We start from the raw sequence: 23,721 nt of genomic DNA on the forward strand, positions 1-23,721 counted from the left end.
TTCAATTTCTTTTCTTAATGTCATATGTGATTTATTCCTAACTATTTTATTCTTTTGATACAATTATAAATGGGATTGTCTTGTAAATGAGACTTTCTGTGCTTCTTGGATCTGGATGTCTGTTTCTTTTCCCTGGTTAGGAAAATTTTCAGTTAATATTTCTTCAAGTAAGTTCTCTGCCCTTTTTTCTCTTCTCCTTCTGGGACCCCTATGATGTAAATGTTAGTATGTTTGGTCTTGTCTCAGAGGTCTCTTAAACTGCCCTCATTTAAAAAAAAAAAAACAACTTTATTTTTTTCTCATCAACTTGGATGAGGTCTAAATCTGTCTTCCAGTTTGCTGAGATGTTCCTGTGCATCATCTAGTCAACTATCATCTAATCTTTTTTCAAATTATTACCTTTGTGCTGGGTCTTGAGTATGTGGGAATTTCAAGCAAGTTTTTGCACCTGCCCAGTAAGAGTGGAGTCTCTGTTTCTAGGGGGCTTCCCTCATAGCTCAGTTGGTAGAGAATCCGCCTGCAATGCAGGAGACCCCTGTTTCGATTCAGGGTCAAGAAGATCCACTGGAGAAGGGATAGGCTACCCACTCCAGTATTCTTGGGCTTCCCTTGTGGCTCAACTAGTAAAGAATCCGCCTGCAATGCAGGAGACCCCTGTTTCGATTCAGGGTCAAGAAGATCCACTGCAGAAGGGAAAGGCTACCCACTCCAGTATTTTAGCCTGGAGAATTCCATGGACAGTCCATGGGGTCGAAAAGAGTCAGACACGACTGAGCAACTTTCACTTTCACTTCACTTCACTTCTGTTTTATAGAGCTGTAAGCTCCAAACCCTGGCTTCAAAGCCAGCTTTCAAGGGAACAGGGCCTCATCTTCCTAATGCAAATCCCCAAGGATAGGGAGCCTGATATGGAGCTTGGACTCCTCACTCCTTAGGGATAACCTGTGAAATTGTGATTATCCTCTCATTTGTAGGTCAGCTACCCTGGGGGTGTGGGTCTGAACCATACCATGTCTCTGCCTTTCCTAACTGTCTTGTGATTCCTTCTTTCTGTCTTTAGTTGTGGAAAATTTTTTTCCTGCTAGTCTTTTGGTCGTTTCAGTACAGTTAAGTTCTCTCAGTCATATCTGACTCTTTGTGGTCCCATAGACTGCAGCATGCCAGGCTTTCCTTCTATCATCAACTCCCAGAGCTTACTCAGACTCATGTCCCTTGAGTCGGTGATACTATCCAACCATCTCATCCTTTGTTGTCCCCTTCTCCTCCTGCCTTCAATCTTTCCCAGCATCAGGGTCTTTTCCAATGAGTCAGTTCTTCACATCAGGTGGCCAAAGGATTGGAGTTTGAGCTTCAGCATCAGTCCTTCCAATGATTTCCTTTAGGATGAACTGGTTGGATCTCCTGGCAGTCCAAGGGACTCTCAAGAGTCTTCTCCAACACCACAGTTCAAAAGCATCAATTCTTTGGCTCTCAGCTTTCTTTATAGTCCAACTTTCATATCCATACATGACTACTGGAAAAACCATAGCTTTGACTAGATGGACCTTTGTTGGCAAAGTAATGTCTGTGCTTTTTAAAATCCCCAATTCCCGTCCATTTGAGTTCACTGATTCATAAGATGTTGATGTTCACTTTTGCTATCTTCTGCTTGACCATGTTCAATTTACCTTGATTCATGGACCTAATATTCTAGGTTCCTATACAATAGTTTTCTTTACAGTGTTGGACTTTACTTTCATCCCCAGGTACACCCACAGCTGAGCGTTTGTTCCCACTTTGGCCTAGCGCTTGATTCTTATGGAGCTTTTAGTAATTGCCTTCTGCTCTTTCCCTTAGCATATTGGATACCTTCTGACCCAGGGAGCCCATCTTCCAATGTCATATCTTTTTATTTTTTCCTGCTATTCATGAGGTTCTCCAGGCAAGAATACTGGATTGGGTTGCAATTTCCCCCTGTAGTGTACCATGTTTTGTCAGAACTCTTCACTATGACCCATTTGTCTTGAGTGACTCTGCAGAACATGGCTCATAGCGTCATTGAATTATGGAAGCCATTTCACTACAACAAGGCTGTGATCTATGAAAAGGATAAAGAGAATAAATTAATATCTAAAAATCCTCCACAATATATATTAAGAAATTCTAACTAAATGTTAAGGGCTTCCTTCATGGCTCAGTTAAATCATTCAAAAATGAAAGTCAGACAGCTTTCCAATCACTGGTGCTAGATTGCTCTTTATATAATGTGTTTAACACAGAGATGCCCTGCAACTAAAAACAAAATAGAGGAATCAGAAGCTACTCTTCTAAAAAATGAATTAGTATTGTGTGGAGAAAAATGATTCTTCTAAGAGTGTGTCTGTGTGTGAGTGTATAAATGTGTGTATATTTATGGAATCTGTTATATCTACTACTGTGGGCAAGAATCCCTCATAGTCAACAAAAGAGTCCACAATGCAGTGCTTGGGTGCAATCTCAAAAATGACAGAGTGGTCTTAGTTCATTTCCAAGCAAACAATTCAACATCACAGTAGTTCAAGTCTGTTGTCCAACTACTGATGTTGAAGAAGCTGAAGTTGACCAGTTCTATGAAGACCTACAGCAAGTTCTAGAACTAACACCAAAAAAAAAAAAAAGAAAAGAAAAGAAAAAAAAAAAGAGATGTCCCTTTCATTGTAGGGGATTGGAATGCAAAAGTAGGAAGTCAAAAGATACCCAGGATAACAGCCTAGTTTGGCCTTGGAATACAAAATGAAGCTAACAGAGTTTTGTCAAGAGAATACTCTGGTCATAGAAAACACCCCTTTCCAACAAAACAAGAGATAGCTCCTTCCCTGGAGGAGGAAATGGCAACCCACTCCAGTATTCTTGCCTGGAAAATCCCATGGACAGAGGAGACTGGTGGGCTACAGTCCATGGGGTTGCAATGAGTCAGACATGACTTAGCATCTAAAAACAAAAACAAAAAAAGCAGAGAACTTTAGTAATTCTCACTTAGCCACAGGATCAGGAAGATCCTCTGGAAAAGGGAGTGGTTACCCACTCCACTCCAGTATTCCAGCCTGGAGAATTCTATTCAAACATTATTGAATGTTGTGTGTTAGGTCTTGTGGTAAGTGCTTTACATATATTATTTAATTCTCACCAACATTTTTGAGAGAAATTTCATTTTTGTTTTTAGTTGAGAGACGATGAGACACCAGTACTTGAGTGCAGATTTTTCTGACAACAAAAAACATTTTTAAGTAGTTTTTCCTTCAAGAAATATGTATTAAACCCTGTAATAGGTTATGAGAATTTAACAGATAGGAGGACATGTGACTCTTATTCTTAGAGAGTTTTAATCCATTTAAAGTTGTTTTTCTGTATGGTATAAGAGAGTGTCCACTTTAGTTCTTTTTTTAAAAAAAATTGGGACATAATTGCTTTATAATGTTGTGTTAGTTTCTGTTGTACAACGAAGTGAATCAGCTGTATGTATATATCTTCCTGTTGGACCTCCCTCTCACCCCACCCCCTCATCAGACTCCTCTAGGTCATCACAGCACCAAGCTGAGCTCCCTGTGCTTTAGAGCAGGTTCTCATTAGCCATCTATTTTACACATGGTAGTGTATATATATCAATCCTAATCTCCTAGTTTGTCCCACGCTCCTCTTCTGCCCTGTGTCCACATGTCCATTTTTGACATCTGAGTCTTTATTTGTGTCCTGGAAATAGGTTCATCTGTACCGTTTTTCTAAATTCCTCATATGCGTTAAAATTTGTTTTTCTCTTTCTGACTTACTTCACTTTGTATGACAGGCTCTAGGTCCCACCACATCTCTACAAGTGACTCAAATTCATTCCTTTATATGGCTGAGTAATACTCCGTTGTATATACGTACCACATTTTCTTTATCCATGCATCTATCATTGGATGTTTAGATTGTTTCCATGTCCTGGCTACTGTAAAGAGTACTGCAATGAACATTGGGGTACATGTGTCATTTTGAATTATGGTTTTCTCAGGGGATTTGGCCAGAAATGGGATTGGTGGGTTATATGATAATTTTTAGTTTTTTAAGGAACTTCCATACTGTTCTCTCCAGTGGCTGTATCAATTTACATTCCCAGCAACAGTGCAAGAATGTACCTTTTTCTCCACATCCTCTCCAATATTCATTGTTCGTAGATTTTTCAGCTATGGCCATTCTAATTGATGTGCGGTGATAACTCATTGTAGTTTAGATTGGCATTTCTCTAATAATTAATGATCAATATCTCTTCCTGTGTCTTTTGGCCATCTTTATATCTTCTTTGGAGAGATGTCTATTTAGATCTTTCACCCATTTTTTTTTTTTTACTGTTGCAAAATATTTATTCCAAGTTAGTTATTTTATGCAATAGTTTTCCCCCTCAACAGACTTGTGATAACCACATCTTTTAAATCTGTAAATAATGTTATCAAAATAATCTTAATCTTTGAAATCTCACAAAAATTTATATTTTACAATCCACCCTGAATATCAAGGCTGCAAGAATAACACAACATTTCCTATATCCAAATATTTTACAGCTGTACCCAGAAAGAAAAAAAAAATGGAAAAAGCCACATGTGCTTGGTTAAGGACTAACGTTACCTGAGCAGCCAGAAATAAAATAAAATATCCAAATTATTAGCATTAATTTAATACAATTATAACTTCAACAGTCACTTTGTCATTGACGATGATTGCTTGAGCACAGGGGTGAGTGCCCCAAGGGCTGGTAGTAGAAGCTGCTGCTGCAGACCAGTGTCTCCTCCTCTCTGCACTGCCAGCTCCCACCTGTGCATTGCCCCATATATACTGTGTGTATGTGTGTTTTAAAAATCTTTCCCACCACACAAAATTCTCTCTATTAAGCAGATAACAGGGAAGAACAACAACAAAAGCTAAACAAGCCAATTGCTCGCTCTCTCTTTGGGATATGATTATTTCCCTTGTGCATGAAGTATTCAACAATAAAATAAGAAAAGGAAAAGGCGAAGAACGATTTCTTCTGTATAACCCCTAAACACACAAGCTGAGTTTACTGGGTCAGATTTAACTGTGAGCATTTATACGCCTACTTCCAGGCATCGTCATCAGATGTCTCACTGCTACTTGTCTCCATGTCTGAGTCCCATTTTTTGATTGGGTTTTTTGGTTTTTCGATATTGAGCCTCATGTGCTGTTTGTATATTTTGGAGATTAATCTTTTGTCAGTTGTTTTGTTTGCAAATATTTTCTTCTATTCTGAGGATTGTTTTTTCATCTTCTTTATGATTTCCTTTGCTGTGCAAATTCTTTTAAGTTTAATTAGGCCCCACTTGTTTATTTTTATTTTGTTTAGGAGTTGGATCTAAAAAGATCTTGCTATGATTTATGTCAAAGAGTATTCTGTGTGTTTTCTCTAAGAGTACTGTAGTGTTCAGTCTTCCATTTAGGTCTGTAATCCATTTTGAATTTATTTTTCTGTATGGTGTTAGGGTGTGTTCTAATTTCATTCTTTTACATATAGCTGTGCAGTTTTCCCAGTACCTCTTACTGAAGAAACTGTCTTTTCTCCATGGAATATTCTTGCCTCCTTTGTCATAGATTAGGTGACCATCGGTGTGTGTGGGTTTATCTTTGGGCTTTCTATCCTGTACCATTGATCGATATTTCTGTTTTTTGTGACAGTGCCATTCTGTCATGATTACTGTAGCATTGTAGTATAGGCCGAAACTGGGGAGCCTGATTCCTCTAGCTCAATTTTTCTTTCTTGAGATTGCTTTGCCTATTTGGGGTCTTTTGTTTCCATACCAATTGTAAAATTTTTTGTTTTAATTCTGTGAAGCATGCCATTGGTAATTTGATAAAGATTGCACTGAATTTGTAGATTGTTTTGCGTGGCATAGTCATTTTCACAGTATTGGTTCTTCCAATCCAAGAATATGGTATATTTCTCCATCTATTTGTGTCATCATTGATTTCTTTCATCAATATTTTGTAATTTTCTGAGTACAGGTCTTTTGCCTTCTTAGGTAGGTTTATTCCTAGATATTTCATTCTTTTAGTTGTGATGGTATATGGGGTTGCTTTCTTAATTTCTCTTTCTAATTTTTCATTGTTAGTGTATAGGAATGCAAGAGCCTTCTGTGCATTAATTTTGTATCCTGCAACTTTACCAAATTCATTGATTAACTCTAGCAGTTTTCTCATGTCATCTTTAGGATTTTCTATGTATAGTATCATAAATGCACACAGACAGTTTTACTTCTTTTCCAATTTGCATTCTTTTTACTTCTTTTTCTTCCCTGATTGCCATGCTAGGACTTCCAAAACTATGTTGAATAATAGTGGCAAGAGTGGACACCCTTGTCTTATTCCCGATCTTAGAGGATATGCTTATAGTTTTTCACTATTGATAATGATGTTGTGGGTTTGTCATATTTGTCCTTTATTATGTTGAGATAGGTTCCCTCTATGCCCAATTTCTGGTGAGCTTTTAATCATAAATAGGTGTTGAATTTTATCAAAAGTTTTTTCAGCATCTATTGAGATGATCACATGGTTTTTATTCTTCAGTTTGTTAATATTGGTTGATTTTCACGTATTGAAGAATCCTTGCATCCCTGAGATAAATCCCACTTAATCATCATATATGATCCTTTTAATGTGTTGTTGGATTCTGTTTGTTTGTACTTTGTTGAGAATTGTTGCATCTGTGTTTGAGTGATATTGGCCTGTAGTTGTCTTTAGTGTGTATGTGTGATGTTTGTCTGGTTTTCATATCAGGTAGCCTTGTAGAATGAATTTGGGAGTGTTTTTCCCTCTGCAATTTTTTATAAGAGTTTAAGAAGGATGGATGTTAGCTCTTTTCTAAATACTTGATAGAATTTGCCTGTGAATCTGTGTAGTCCTGGACTTTTGCTTGTTGAAAGATTTTTAATTACAGTTTCAACTTCATTACTTGTGATTGGCCTGTTTATATTTTCTAACTCTTCCTGATTCAGTCTTGGAAAGTTGTACGTTTCCAAGAATTTTTCCATTCCCTCCAAGTTGTCCGTTTTGTTAGCACGTAGTTGCTTGTGAAAATGAAAGTGACAGTTGTTTAGTCGTGTCCTACTCTTTGCAACCCCGTAGACTGTACCCCACCAGGCTCCTCTGTCTGTGGAATTTTCCAGGCAAGAATACTGGAGTGGGTTGCCATTTCCTTCTCCAGGAGATCTTCCTGACCCAGGGATTGAACCTAGGTCTCCTGCATTGCAGGCAGCTTCTTTACCATCTGAGCCACCAGCGTAATACTCATAGTTGTCTGTAGTAGTCTTTTATGATCCTTTGTATTTCTGCAGCATCAGTTGTAATTTCTCCAAATCAATTTTATTGATATGAGTTCTCCTTTTTTTTTTCTTGATGAGTCTGGCTCATCAAAATTGATGAGACTTATCAATTTTATCTTCTCAAACAACCAACTTTTAATTTTATTGATCTTTGCTATTGTTTTCTTCATTTCTTTCTCTTCAGATCTTTATGATTTCTTTCCTTCTACTGATTTTCAGTTGTCTTTAGTCTTGTTTCTCTAGTTGCTTTAGGTGTAAGGCTAGACAGTTTATTTGAGATTTTTCTTGTTTCCTGAGGTGAGATTTCAGAAGACTGTTGTAGTTTCTTTTTCCCTATCCTCACGTTCAGTCTGTAAGTCTCCCTAGTATTGTTGTTAAGCTGTTTTGGTGGTGCTGAATTCTCTTAGTTTCCAGCTCACTTATTCTGTAAAACTTTTGATTTCTCTGTCAAATCTGGAAGAGATCCTTGCTTTATAGAATAATCTTGATTGTAGGTTTTTTTTTTTTCTTCCCTTTCATCACTTTAAATACATCATGCCACTGCCTTCTGGCCTACAGAGTTTCTGCTGAAAAATCAATTGATAACTTGATGGGGATTCCCTTGTATGCTATTTATTGCTTTCCCTTGCTGCTCTTAATATTTTTTCTTTGAATTTAAGTTTTGCTTGTTTGATTAATATGTGTGTTTTTCTCCTAGGGTTTATCTTGTATGGAACTCTCTGTCCTTCCTGAACTTGTGTGAATGTTCCTTTCCCATGTTAGGGAAGTTTTCAACTATAATCTCTTAAATATTTTATTACACCCTTTTTCTTTCTCTTCTTCTTCTGGGACCCCTATAATTCAAATATTGGTGCATTTAATGTTGTCCCAGAGTATCTGAGACTGTCCTCAATTCTTTTCAAATTTTTCCCCCTTATTCTGCTCCTTGGCAGTTATTTCCATCATTCTATCTTCCAGCTCACTTATTCATTCTTTTGCCTCAGCTATTCTGTTATTGATTCCTTCTAGTGTATTTTTCTTTTTTATTTCAATTTTTGTGTTGTTCATCTGTTTGTTCTTTAGTTCTTCTAGGTCTTTGTTAAATATTTCATATATATTTTTAATCTGTTCCTCCATTCTATTTCTGAGATTTTGGATCATCTTTATTATAATTATTCTGAATTCACTTTCAGGTAGATTGTGTATTTCCATTTATTTAGTCTTGTACATTTTTACCTTCCTTCTTCATCTGTAACATATTTTTGTTGTTGTTGTTTCATTCTTTTGATGGGTGGGAACATGTTCCTGTCTTACTGGTTATATGGCCTGAGGCTTTCAGCACTGGACTTTGCAGACAATTGGGTAGAGCCAGGTCTTGGTGCGGAGATGAGGATCTCTGGGAGACCTCACTCTGATAAACATTTTTGGAGGTCTGAGGTTCTCTGTTAGTCTAGTGGTTTCAGGTTGATGCTCCCACCACAGGAGCTCAGGCCTGACCCTTGGCCTTTGAACCAAGATCCTGCAAACTGTATGACACCACAAAGGAAAAAAAAAAAAAGGAGAATAATAACAAAGAATAAAAAATAAAATTAGAAAAATAACAGATATATTAGAAAAAATAAAAATAGAAATGAAACAAAATAACATCAAGATAAAACAGAACCACAATGGCAAAAAATAAAACCCCCCAAAACTCTGGAAAAGGCCTTGGCGGTGGTGGGGCTGGAGCTTAGGTGTGTGTATGGATTAGGTGGGGCTCATGTTTGGTGGGGCCGGGGCCTAGGTTCTGGACCCAGGGGTCTGGAAAAGGCCCTAGGGGTGGGGGGCAGGGTGCAGCCTCGCATCTCCAAGTGTGGAGGATGAGGACCAGGACAGCTGCAGGCTTGCTGGGGCCCAAGTGGATTGGGGAAACACTGGCTGTGTTCCCCTTTGATCCTCCTATCCCTAAGGGTCCCTCCCTGTCACCCCATTTACCTCTACTCTTCCTCTCCTCCTCCTCCCTCCCATGCTCCCAGGACCTGAAGGGGGCATTGGAGGGAGCATCAGAGGGTGGAGGACCAGTCTTGGAACCCAGAAGGCTCTCTGGGGCTCAGGTGGACAGGAGAAATGTTGGCCACATTCCCCTCCCATCCCCCAATGCCCTGAGGGTCCCTTCCTGTCTCTGTTGCTCTCCTCATGGTGAGTGGACTCCTCCAGTAGTGGGACCCCCCCTTCTCTCTCCTAGTTCCCTCTCAAGGGTACCTGTCCCTTCCTGCCTCCATCTATCCCCACTCCCTGCTCGCCCCCACCCCTACATTCTACTTAGTAGCTTGGGCATTCCTCTCATTCTCTTAGGTGTCCATATCTATCCCCCACCAACGTCAAGTAGGTGCCCTAGTTGTGAGGAGACATGAACTTCACACCGTAACACTCCACCATTTTGACTTCACCCCCTCCATTTTAGCTCTTGCATGTGGCTGTCTGGTTTTCCCAATACCATTTTTTAAAGAGATTATCCTTTCCCTATTGCATAGTCTTTGAACATGTCTTTCTGATGCTATTTCTCCTGGCAAGCAAGTCATGGAAATGTGTCAAGAGTTTGAAAGGGTGACTATAAGGAGCCAGACTGTGTTCTGGCATCTAGTGTCCAGCTTCATGGGTGTTGTGAAGGAATTATAGAAATAGTAGAAGCAGCTATGGTTTTCTGGCTCTAGCTTTCTGATCTTCCTTATTACTAGACCACAGAAATTCCAGTGGCAGCCCCTACACTCCTACTCCTTTGTTCCTTCCAACAGTAATGATTCCTTATTGAATCCCTTGCCCATAAATTTTCTGGAGTTATTTGTTTCCTGCACTGAGTCTTGACTGACAACTCAATTCTCATTTGACTTATTTCACTCTCATGGTTCTAGTTTCACACTCCCTAGGCAGCCATCCTATCATGACTTGATAGACAGTCTGTGTAATGGATAAGAGTATAATCTCTGGAATCAGGTTTGGTATCAAATTTTCTTCAATTACCATAGGAAAGTCATTTAACCTTTAGGAGTCTCAGTTTCCTTACTGTAAAATATTAATAGTGATGATAATACACCTCACAGGATTGTCATGGAGATTAAATGCCACCTTGTGTAAGTGCTGTATACATAATGAAAGTTGATAAATGACAGTTATGTTATTCCTATTGTTATCATTGTTGCTATTACTACTGTGTGTCTGACTTTCACACTCTTTCTTTGGATTCTCAAAGCAGGTCCTCATGACCTAATCAAAGCCCTGTTCTTAGACATCACTGTTACTATATACGATAAGATGATATATTCTGTATTCATTAAAATAATCTTTTAGAACAACCTTTCACAACATGCATAATGATTGACATTTGCATGCATGAAAACCATGACCTGAGGGTATAATCTATGCTTTTACCTTGCATTCCAGAAAGCATATTAGAATTCACATGAGTAAAAATGATATTGTTATTGCAATACATCTATGTATATATGTATTTGTTTATGCTATAACTTGTTAAATAACAGCAAAATGATTCACAAAATTTTATACATTTCTATTTTCTCACTGCTTGACTGATGATGACATTTTCAAACTTTCTGAATAATTTTCTCCCTTTACTTGTTGGCAACTGCTCTTCTCTGGTTGGATCCTTCCTCCCTATGCTATGGATTGGAAAATGCCTCCAGGCAGAAAGTTGAGGTGATCATAGCGATCACTCATTTTATTCTTTCCCTCAGTGATCAAAGTTCTGAATGTCTATTGTCTCAGGTCTAAAACCAGGTGTTTCACATATTTTCGTTTAATTTTCCAGTTGTTTACAGTGAAAGGACAAGTCTGCTAACAGTTATTCCATCTTTGTAGGATTAGAAATGCCTCCATAAATATTCTTGATTGAATGAATCATGTAATTTGAGAGGAAATATTAGAATATAATCTATGATTTTCTACCTAATTTCTTTTGTGGTCTCTCAGGTATTGAAGATGGCTCTTCCACTGGGGATAAAATGTTAAGAGATTCTTGTCCTTTTGATCTTTTCTCTGCAGCTGCTGGATCCCAAATCACCCTCAGAATGACACTAAGTTTCTTAAGATTAAAAAAAAAATGACTTTTTAGTTTCTCACTGCATACATGTAACCCTTCTTACTTCAAGCCTTAACTAACTTAATCCTTGATTTCTCTCTTTTTTTTCCTTTGACTTTTGTTCTTTTGCTCACTCTTCTTATTCTCAGTCTTGTTTTCTCTCAGGGAATCTATTTTCCATCACCTTTTAATATTTATTTAAAGACATGCATTTACATTGATTTTTCTTTTTTTTTTTTGTCTATGCTACATGGCTTACAGGATCTTTGTTCCTCAGCCAGGGATTGGACCTGGACCCTCAGCAATAAAAGCACAGAGTTTTAACCACTGGACAGCCAGAAAATTCCCACACTTACACTAATTTTACGAAATATTGTTCCCGGAAAAATTGACAAGATATACATGCAAGTAAGAAAGAATGATTTCTTTTAGACATCACCTGGATTCAGCCCAAGATGGAAAGGACCTGGAAGCCACTCAAAGTCTTGGATAATTGCTAATTGGCTGGAATATTGGAAAATAACTTGGCATTTCCCACATGTAAAATATTTATATAAAAGAGACATGAATAGAAATAAGACATTTCTTACTTTTCCCTAGAAAGGTGGATATTTTTATATTTTTTTCATTAAGATAAAATTTTATTTAAAAAGTGTTATCTTACACTGCAAAGATGTCCATTAAACCTTATAATTAAACATGCCAGAGAAGAACCATGTAATGAAAATGTCTACTTAACTCACCCAATCATTTCAAAATCATACTTTGCTGACCTCTATAACCCCATTTAAAAAATATTTTTTGTTTTAAGCAAGAGAAAAATAGACAGATACATGTTGGTAAATGCTAACTGCCCATATTCACATAGATACACAGTATAATCTCTGAGTCCAATATTCAGAGAAAGGAGTAAAAAAGCTAGAACTCTGTACACTACTATATAGGAGCTAGCACTCTCCAGCTTCCAACAGAACTGAGGGAGCAGAAGATTTTTCTGTTTTCTCATAGAACATGGTGGTATTGATCACATAAAGTTTTTATTGAGACTGGAAGGGATTAAAATGAATTTGGAACAGAAAGAGGGTAAAAAGTTTCTTTCAACTGAGTTCTGCTCAAGGTATCTACTCCCCAAAATAAGTTGTGGACCATGGTATAAAGGAGAAAAGAGACCTTAAAAACAGAACAACCAAGCACAAGAGGAGGAAAAAAAAAAAAGGTTGCAACTTGCTTCCACAGACTGAAGAAAATTAAATAAGGAAGGGCTTCCTTGCAGCTCAGTCATTAAAGAATCTGCTTGCAGTGCAGGAGACCTGGGTTCGACCTCTGGGTCAGAAGATCCCCTGGAGAAGGGAATGGCAATCCACTCTAGTATTCTTGCCTGGAGAACTCCATGGACAGAGGAACCTGGTGGGCTGCAATCTGTGGGGTCACAAGGAGTTGGACATGACTGAGTGACTACTACTATTGGAATTCCATTTGTCTTCTCCTTCCACTTCCTTTCCTTCCTCCCACTCACCATCATCTTCATCTTCATGTTTATCCTCATCCACTTCAACAGTATCTTCCAATCCTTCCTCTTCGTTATCATCTCCTTTTTCTTCTCCTTTCCCTTTCTCATCATCCTTGTCAGGAATCAAGTATTACTGTAATGGAGATTGGCCAAATATCATCTTTGGTGACCTCTCCTAACTCATCTGCACCTACATCAGAATGAACAGTAAACCAGGTGAAGAAACTCCCTGGTTTCTCATGCTGTCTCTTCCTGCTGGCTTTTTTCTGTGTTTGACTTGAACATTTCATCAGATTCTTTCTGGATTGCTGTTTGGTTTCAGTGGACTTTGAAGATGGATCACCACACTCATTCAGATGAAATTCTTTGAATAGAACTTTATTTTCAAGGTAAGCGTTTTCATCAAAATAAAAATCTATTCCATAACCTGATTTAATATCTTCAAATTCTGTCACTTCAGCTCTTGTCAAATAACGCAGTATCTCTTTGTCCTCCCCCCCAAACAGTACAGATACTTGTGGATGGTTAACAAATGTTGTCACCCTAAAATTTTGTATTTTGGCAATCAATTTCGACCTCTTCTGAAAAAATGTTTGGGAGAAGTTGTTATATTTCTGTTCTGCTTTGAAAATCTCCTCACTGGCTTGTTCATCAGGTCTGTTTTATTTTCTTCATCAGTATGTTCAATTGCTTCTTGCTGTTCTTTTCCTTCCTTAGGCAAGTTCAGAAAAGCAGATGTTTCCTTTGGCTTGGAGGCAGGAGTCAGTCTCAGTTTCTTCAGTTTTTTCACTTGGGGTGGAAGTGAAGAATGGTGTTTGGGGTCTGTGCAACAAGAAAAGCCAAGAATCCACCCAAGGGAAGAGACACATATGAGGAGCTCTAAGAACTAGAAGGGTAACTCTTCACTGCATAATGAGGCCTATGATCTCAGCCACGTGGCCATTATTTCTTAGGATCAATGTAAAAACCCAATAGTCAAATTTGAGGCATTTAGATAGGTCCAGTTTTCTTCCAAAAGACAACCATTGTTATCAGTTTCTTTCACGTCTTTTCAAATATACTGTATATAACACTGATAATGACGTTCTTCATCTTTCTTTTTTCATTTGACATTGTATCTTGGCAAAGTTGCTAGTCAGTACAGAAAGAGCAACACCATTATTCTTTTTTCATAGTCTAAGGAAAAGCTGTAACCTAATTTGTTTTCTTTTTTAGTTGAAATATAATTGATATATAACTTTATATTAGTTTCAGGTGTACAACATGATGTTTTGATATTTGTATATTTGTGGAATGATTACCACAATAAGTTAGCATCCAACACCATAGTTACAGGGCTTCCCTGGTGGTTCAGACAGTAAAGAATCCTGCAATGCGGGAGACCTGGGTTTAATCCCTGAGTTGGGAAGAACCCTGGTGGAGGCTATGGCAATCCATGCTAGTATTCTTGCCTGGAGAATCCCCATGGACAGAGGAGCCCCGCAGGCTACAGCCCATGGAGTCGCAAAGAGTTGGACATAACTGAGCGACTAAGCACACACCATAGTTACAAAGGTCTTTTTTTGTGTGATGAGAGCTCTTATGATCTACTTTCTTAGCAACTGTAACACATCCATTACAGTATTACTAACTGTAGCCACACGAGGAACATTACATTCTCATGACTTATTTATTATTATTATTTTTTTATTTGGCTGTGCTGTGTGTCATGCTGGATCTTAGTTCCCTGACCAGGGATTGAACCTGGTGATTGAACCATGATTCCCCTTCAGTGGAAGCATGGGGTCTTAACCACTGGACAGCCAAGGAAGTCCTAACATTTATTTTATAACTGGAAGTTTGTACTTTTTAACCCACTTCATCCATTTTGCCCACCCTCAACTGTGCCTCTGGCAACTACCAACCTGCTCTCTGTATCTATGAGCTTGGTTTTGTTTTTAATTCAACATATAAGTGAGATGATATGGAATTCATCTTTCTCTGACTCATTTTACTTAGTATAACGCCCTCTAGGTTCACCCATGTTGCTGTTGCCACAAATATCAAGATTTCATTCATTTTTTAAGCATAATTTTATTAATTTATTTGACCATGCCACAAAGCATGTGGGATCTTACTTTCCCAACCAGGAATCAAGCCTGTGCCCCTTGAAGTGGAAGCTCAGAGTCTTAACCACTGGACCATTAGGGAAGTCCCTTTTTTAAAAATGGCTGAATAATATTGTATCATATATATATATATATATACCCCATTTTCTTTGTCATCTATTGATGGACAGTTAGGTTGCTTTCATGGCTTGTCTGTTGTTTAATTTGTTTAACCAATACTTGCTGATGATCAATAGCATTAATCTTTAGACAGTATAAATTCTGCTGCATGAATCATCTTACACATGCTATTTTACATAGCACAAATACATCTGTAGTATGAATTCCTAGAAATTCAATTGCTAATCAGGGGATATGTAATTTTAACTTTTATAGTTATTGGCAATTTTTTCCAGGAATGTGAGATTGAATAATGTGTCCTTTACAATACTGCGTACAGTGCTTTATAGTTGTTTGAGAACTCATATATTCATTTGTTGAGCCAATTTACCTTTGTAAAATCACATAAAGCAGTATATGTGATGGAAATGTGAAATATACAATCTTTAAGACTAAAGCATTACGACTATTTTCAATAATAAATCCAATCAGCTCATGTTTGACAAATAATCTGGGTTTATTGCTTCCTTGTCCTGATGTGGGCACAGTGAGATAACAGAGATAAGCTATCCATCTAAACTCCACCCTAAACTGCAATGGCTCTGGCTTCAAAGTAACATTCACTTTAAGATAGAAGGGTAATGTTAGGTTTTACAACCCAAAAAGCAAAAATAAGTCATTTTCACTGGACTTCTTTGTTCAGATGAGAAACAAAACTTTGTTCTTCCAGGTGTGCATCTTTGGATAAAAACATATTCTTGTTAATGCCTCAAATGAAGTCAATGTACTTAGCAAACATACAGTTCAGCGTTCTCTCAAGTTGAAAGCATTTAGGGTGTAAATGAAGTCCTAATGGCAGAGAAGATGGCAACAGTATGTCCAGAGCTCTGAACTGAAAATATAGGAAGACTAAGGAATAGATTGTAGTTACAATTACGGGGCAAGAAAGTTGGTGCTCTTACAATGGGGTTTGCATTATTTGTACTTTTACCCAAATGGTGAGGATTATTATAAATGTCATCTCTTTTATGGTTACATTTGTTCTATTAGAACTAAGACGGTTCTGCAGAAGACCAAGTCTTCTTTAAAGGGCATACAGAGAACCTTGATTTGATAGCTGAACACACGGACTTAGCTGTATTCACTCACATATAATAGCAATTTAAAGTGACAGCAGAGGATAGAAAGACCCTGTTCTTGGGATAATGAGTCAACCCTGATGAATGTTACTTCTCAGTGGGTACCCTCTACTTTTTTAAAAGAGTCTGTGATGCTGATCCAAACAGGTCTAAACTCAATTCTACTCCTGTTTTTTCAGAGTTGGCTTAAGCCTTGTGTCAGCCTGCATCTTGCATTCCACAATAGGCTGCTTCATGCTGACCTCTTATCTATGATCCTAGTCTTAGGGGCTTTAATTCTTCACTCTGACCTGCTTACCCAGGGTTTGAATTTTGCAGGCGCCTCAGATGAGGAGTAGCTTAACACTTGCTTTTGAATCTCTGCTTTTGCTGTTGGAAGTCAAGGTAACCATGTGCTTAGAGCTGGTGCATGCTGACCTCGGCAGCCTGCATCCTGTTCTAGCAGCTTTCCTGGCAGAGTTCTAATTAGAGTTCTTTTGAATCCGGGGAGCTATATAGTGCAGTTAAGAAGACAAACATGGTCTTGAATCTCAGCTTAAATTCTTTCTGGCTGTGACTTGAGCAAGTTACTTAGCCATTTTGAGTTTTGCCTTTCTCATCTGTAATAAAGTGAGAATAGAGTCTATTTTCTGAGGTTTTATTGACAAGACTAGAAGCAGTAATATGCGATACACTTTTGGTAAAATACGGGCTATTATTTTATGCACTTTATTAGTTTATGCAGCCACCTTTGACCAGAGCCTGCTTTCTCCTTCCAATCACTGAGGGCTGTCACAGTCTTGATAACTTGTATGCCTCTAAGGAGATGAAGAGGAAGCATTCCTTTTTCTTCTCTCCCAATATGACTCTTTCTCTTCATCAGTTCAGTTCGGTTCAGTTGCTCAGTAGTGTCTGACTGTTTGCGACCCCATGGACTACAGCATGCGAGGTCTCCCTGTCTATCAACAACTCCCGTAGTTTACCCAAACTCATGTCCATTGAATCGATGATGCCATCCAACCATCTCATTCTCTGTCATCACCTTCTCACCCACCTTCAATGTTTCCCAGAATCAGGGTCTTTTCAAATGAGTCAGCTCTTCACATCAGGTGGCCAAAGTATTGGAGTTTCAGATTCAACATCAGTTCTTCCAATGAACACTCAGGACTGATCCCCTTTACGATAGGCTGGTTGGATCTCCTTGCAGTCCAAGGGACTCTCAAGAGTCTTCTCCAATACCACAGTTCAAAAGCATCAATTCTTTGGCGCTCAGCTTTCTTCACAGTCCAACTCTCACATCCATACATGATCACTGGAAAAACCATAGCCTTGATTAGATGGAACTTTGTTGGCAAAGTAATATCTCTGCTTTTGAATATGCTATCTTGTTTGGTCATAACTTTCCTTCCAAGGAGTAAGCGTCTTTTAATTTCACGGCTGCAGTCACCATCTGCAGTGATTTTGGAGCCCCCAAAAATAAAGTCTGACACTGTTTCCACTGTTGCCCATCTATTTGCCATGAAGTGATGGGGCCAGATGCCATGATCTTAGTTTTCTGAATGTTGAGCTTTAAGCCAACTTTTTCACTCTCCTCTTTCACTTTCATCAAGAGGCTTTTTAGTTCCTCTTCACTTTCTGCCATAAGGGTGGTGTCATCTGCATATCTGAGGTTATTGATATTTCTCCCAGCAATCTTGATTTCAGCTTGTGCTTCCTCCCGCCCAACATTTCTCATGATGTACTCTGCATATAAGTTAAATAAGCAGGGTGACAATATACAGCCTTGACATACTCCTTTTCTTATTTGGAACCAGTCTGTTGTTCCATGTCCAGTTCTAACTGTTGTTTCTTGACCTGCATACAGGTTTCTCAAGAGGCAGGTCAGGTGGTCTGGTATTCCCATCTCTTTCAGAATTTTCCACAGTTCGTGATGATCCACAGAGTCAAAGGTTTTGGCATAATCAATAAAGCAGAAGTAGATGTTTTTCTGTAACTCTCTTGCTTTTTCCCAGGGGTTCCCTGGTGGCTCAGAGGTTAAAGCATCTGCCTGCAATGCAGGAGACCTGGATTTGATCATTGGGTTGGGAAGATCCCCTGGAGAAGGAAATGGCAACCCACTCCAGTATTCTTGCCTAGAAAATCCCATGGACAGAGGAGCCTGGTGGACTATACTCCACGGGGTAGCAGAGTCAGACACGACTGAGCAACTTCACTTAATGCTTTTTCAATGATCCAGCGGATGTTGGCAATTTGATCTCTGGTTCCTCTGCCCTTTCTAAAACCAGCTTGAATATCTGGAAGTTCATGGTTCATGTATTGTTGAAGCCTGGCTTGGAGAATTTTGAGTATCACTTTACTGGCATGTGAGATGAGTGCAATTGTGCAGTAGTTGGAACATTCTTTGGCATTGCCTTTCTTTAGGGTTGCAATGAAAACTGACCTTTTCCAGTTTTCCAAATTTGCTGGCATATTGAGTGCAGCACTTTCTCAGCATCATTTTTCAGGATTTGAAATAGCTCAACTGGAATTCCATCACCTCCACTAGTTGTCTTTGTAGTGATGCTTCCTAGGGCCCACTTGACTTCACATTCCAGGGTGTCTGGCTGTAGGTGTGTGATAACACCATCGTGATCATCTGGGTTGTGAAGATCTTTTTTGTACAGTTCTTCTGTGTATTCTTGCCACCTCTTCTTAATATCTCCTGCTTCTGTTAGGTCCATACCATTTCTGTCCTTTATTGAGCTCATCTTTGCATGAAATGTTCCCTTGGTATCTCTAATTTTCTTGGAGAGATCTCTAGTCTTTTCCATTCTATTGTTTTCCTCTATTTCTTTGCACTGATCACTGAGGAAGGCTTTCTTATCTCTCCTTGCTATTCTTTGGAACTCTGCATTCCAATGGGTATATCTTTCATTTTCTCCTTTTCTTTTCACTTCTCTTCTTTTCACAGCTATTTTTAAGGCCTCTCAGAGAGCCATTTTGCTTTTTTGCACTTCTTTTTTTGGGGAATGGTCTTGATCCCTGTCTCCTGTATAATGTCACAAACTTCTGTCCACAGTTCATCATGTACTCTATCAGATCTAGTCCCTTAAATCTATTCCCCACTTCCACTGTATAATTGATCCTGATTAAAATGATTAAAAGTTTTCTCAAGTGCCATGTTGGGGTGTGGCTCAGTCAATCCTGTCATAAATTAAGAGATATCCTAGGGGAGGTCTCAGCCTGAATTCTCTTTTTAGTCCTAGAAATGGCCTTTAACAGGGGTCTTCCTGGCTAAGAAAATGCAAACTTTCAGCATGGAGCTCACATTGCATGTTCCTTATCATTATCTTTGTATTTCATAATACAGTATGAAGAGGGAAGCAAATTATAAATCATCTTTTCATTGTGAAATTATTACATTGAGAAGGCCAATAAACATCAGTTAATGTACAGACCAAGAAAACTACCGATGACATCAGAATATGTTGTACAAAGGGTCATAAGGAAATGTAACAGGTTTATTTGCTAACACTGAGCTTCTTTGCTAACACTAAACTCTCCTCAAAAGGGGAGTTTTCTTTTTCTGAACCCAAGAAAAATACCAGATCGTTTGTTACTGTTTTTGGCAAAAACCTTTCAAGTCTGAGGACCATTATTAAGGCTACCTTCTGCCATTTCTTATAATGATTCTACTTTTCTCCAGTTTTATTGAGAAATAATTGATCACTATTTAAGTTTTAGACATACAGAATCATGGTTTGATTTACATATATTGTGAAATATATTCAGCAAATATCCATTTTCTCATAAACATACAATACAAAGAAAAGAAAAAAAAGAAAGGAAAAATTTTATTTTTTTGATGAAAACTCATAGAATATACTCTTTTCTATATATCACATCGAAGTGTTAACTATAGTCATCATGTTATACATTATATCCACAATATTTATTTATAACTGGAAGTTTATACCTTTCTGCCACCTTCCTACACTTTCTCTCCCTTGAACCTCTACCTAAGGTACCCATAATTCTGGTTTCTTTTTCTATGAGTTTGCTTGTTCTTTTTAAAAAAGATTCCACACATAGATGAGATCGTGCACTATTTTTCTTTGTCTGACTTATTTCACTCAGTATAATACCTTTACCATCTATCCATGTTGTTGCAAATGATAGGATTTCCTCATTTTCATGGATGAATAATATTTCATAGTATATGTGTATAGTATCTATATGTATCATGGCTTCTTTATCAATTCATCCAATGATGAATTAGGTTGCTTATCTGTCTTGGTTATTGTAAATAATGCTGCCATGAGTATGGGGCAGCAGATAACTTTTTGAGCTAGTATTTTCATTTACTTTGGATATATTCTCATTAGTAGAATTGCTGGCATACAGTAGTTCTATTTTTAATGTCTTGAGGATCCTCAATACTGTTTTATATATGAGCTGTATCAATTTACATTCTCATCGACAGTGTACCAGGTTCCATTTTCTCCACATTCACACATTTGGTGATGGCCATTTTAACTGGAGAAGGGCATGGCAACCCACTCCAGTATTCTTGCCTGGAGAATCCCATGGACAGAGAAGCCTGGGGGGCTACAGTCCATAGGTTGCACAGAGTCAGACACAACTGAAGTGACTTAGCACTCACAGCCATTCTAACAGCCATGAGGTGACATTGCATAGTGGTTTCTTATTTTTCCAGTTTTATTGAAATATAACTGACATACAGTATAAGTTAAGGTATGCTAACTGCTAACTGCTAAGTCACTGCAGTCGTGTCTGACTCTGTGTGACCCCATAGACGGCAACCCACCAGGCTCCCCCGTCCCTGGGATTCTCTAGGCAAGAACACTGGAGTGGGTTGCCATTTCCTTCTCCAATGCATGAAAGTGAAAAGTGAAAGTGAAGTCGCTCAGTCGTGTCTGACCCTCAGTGATCCCATGGACTTCAGCCTACCAGGGTCCTTCATCCACGGGGTTTTCCAGGCAAGAGTACTGGAGTGGGGTGCCATTGCCTTCTCCGAAGTTAAGGCATACAGAATACTAATTTGATTTATGTATATCATGAAGTGATATACATAAGTTTATACATAAGTTTATACATAAGTTTAGTGAACATCCATCATCCCATAGAGGTACAAAATAGAGTAAAATAGAAAAATAGAAAAAAAATTTATTGTGATGAGAACTAGGGCTTATTCTCTTAGCAACTTTCATATATGACATTTGGCAATGTTAACTCTATTTATGTTATAAATTATAACCTTCAGTTTCAGTTTAGTCGCTCAGTTGTGTCTGACTCTTTGCGACCCCATGAATCACAGTGCGCCAGGCCTCCCTGTCCATCACTAACTCCCGGAGTTCACTCAGACTCATGTCAAGTCAGTGATGCCATCCAGCCATCTCGTCCTCTGTCGTCCCCTTCTCCTCCTGCCCCCAATCCCTCCCAGCATCAGAGTCTTTTCCAATGAGTCAACTCTTCGCATCAGGTGGCCAAAGTATTCAAGTTTCAGCTTTAGCATCATTCCTTCCAAAGAAATCCCAGGGCTGATCTCCTTCAGAATGGACTGGTTGGATCTCCTTGCAGTCCAAGGGACTCTCAAGAGTCTTCTTCAATACCACAGTTCAAAAGCATCAATTCTTCAGGGCTCAGCTTTCTTCACAGTCCAACTCTCACATCCATACATGACCACTGGAAAAACCATAGCCTTGACTAGACGAACCTTTGTTGGCAAAGTAATGTCTCTGCTTTTCAATATGCTATCTAGGTCGGCCATAACTTTCCTTCTAAGGAGTAAGCATCTTTTAATTTCATGGCTGCAGGCACCAACCTTAGTACTTATTTATCTTGTATCTGGAAGTTTGTACCTTTGACTGCCTTCATTCAATTCCCCTTTCTCCCACCCCTGCCTCTGGTAACCACAAATCTTTTTCTATGTTTGCTTTTGAAATATAATTGACTTACAACATTATGTTAGTTCTTAATACACAATATAATGATTCAGTATTTCTATTCACTTCACATTTCAAGTGAAGTGAAGTGAAGTCACTCAGTCATGTCCGACTCTTTGCGACCCCATGGACTGTAGCCTACAAGGCTCCTCTGTCCATGGGATTTTCCAGGCAAGAATACAGGAGTGGGTTGTCATTTCCTTCTCCAGGGGATTTTCCCAAGCCAGGGATCGAACCCAGGTCGCCTGCATTGCAGGCAGACACTCTACCGTCTGAGCCACCAGGGAAGCATTTCAAAGTGATCACCAAAATAAGTCTAGTTACAGTGTCACTGAAGATATTAAATAGTTATTGCCAATATTTCCTGCCGGGAGCCGGCATATTGCATATTGAGTGCAGCACTTTCAACAGCATCATCTTTCAGGATCTGGAATAGCTTAACTGGAATTCTATCACTGCCGGGAGCCAGCGTGAGGAACTCCGCCTATATGTAAAGGCGGGATCGAGCCTCAGGAGTCCCCCATCTACCCCCAAAACCAGAGTCTGCCTACTTTCTGCTTTGTGCTTTCACCTACACCTCTGACTTTACGGGGGGCTGTCCCCCACTACCTCTCTCAAAAAAGAGTTAGCTTACAGCTCCAGTTAATAATTCCTGGGTGTGACAGTGTTTCAACCTACAAACTCCTTTGGAAATCTTCTAGCCTGCCTGAATAGGTTTTTCTAGCCACATGTGATTGTTCAGAGCCTCCCAGCTGTGAGAGGCAGGAGATGTTCTAAACTGTCTAAACACAGATTCTTTTGAGTAGTTAAAAGATTGATTAGAAATTGTATTGGTGAAGGGATTTTCACTTGTTGGGCCAATGTTTGCTGCTAAGTTTCCATATCCCTTACCTGCTGTGTCCCTGGCAGTGTATTGATTAATATAATTGGTGTAAGTAGTAGCTTTAATGTTTGTAACCTGGGACCGTTGAGTTAATTCTTTTTCTTGTTATAGCCCACCACACCTTTGCTCTGTAGGAATGCAACTTTATCTAATGCTTTTTGGAGGCTGGCGCCTGACTTTAGAATAATCACCTTTAGAGAAAAATAAGTTTCTTAAAATGTTAACAAGCCTCCGGGCCAGAAGATGATGCAAATCACCTAAGCTTTTGCATATGATAAGTTTGCAGGAAGAAAGCCTGGCTTACTGCAGGACTCTACCCCTTCCCCCATTATCCTCTATGCATAATTTAAGGTATAAAAACTACTTTGGAAAATAAAGTGCGGGCCTTGTTCACCGAAACTTGGTCTCCCCATGTCGTTCTTTCTCTTACCTTCTGGCTGAATTATTCAGCCTCTTTTCTTCACTGAATTTTCCTACTGAGCTATCCTTATTTCAGCCTCTTTTCTCCACTGAATTTCCTCACTGAGCTATCCTTATTCTATTACTCTTTATATCCTTAATTAACATTTAATTAAGCAATTGTTTCCTGATCCTCGCCGACGCCATCCCCGCTTCGAATTCCCTGGATCCACCGGGGCTGGACCCCGGCAATTTCCCACACTGTACAGTTTATGCCCAT

General features: G+C 38.8%; 1 non-coding gene and 1 pseudogene across 1 annotated transcript; both read right to left on the reverse strand.

Annotated features, from left to right (window-relative positions):
• Nucleotides 1-12,806: 12,806 nt before the first annotated feature.
• Nucleotides 12,807-23,721, reverse strand: LOC106700883 (protein SET-like; annotated as a pseudogene).
• Nucleotides 22,375-22,446, reverse strand: TRNAC-GCA (transfer RNA cysteine (anticodon GCA)). Its single transcript has one exon. It is a non-coding gene; the product is annotated as a tRNA-Cys (tRNA).

The sequence above is a fragment of the Bos mutus genome, chromosome 5, assembly GCF_027580195.1.
Source record: "Bos mutus isolate GX-2022 chromosome 5, NWIPB_WYAK_1.1, whole genome shotgun sequence".
Taxonomy (NCBI): Eukaryota; Metazoa; Chordata; class Mammalia; order Artiodactyla; family Bovidae; genus Bos; species Bos mutus.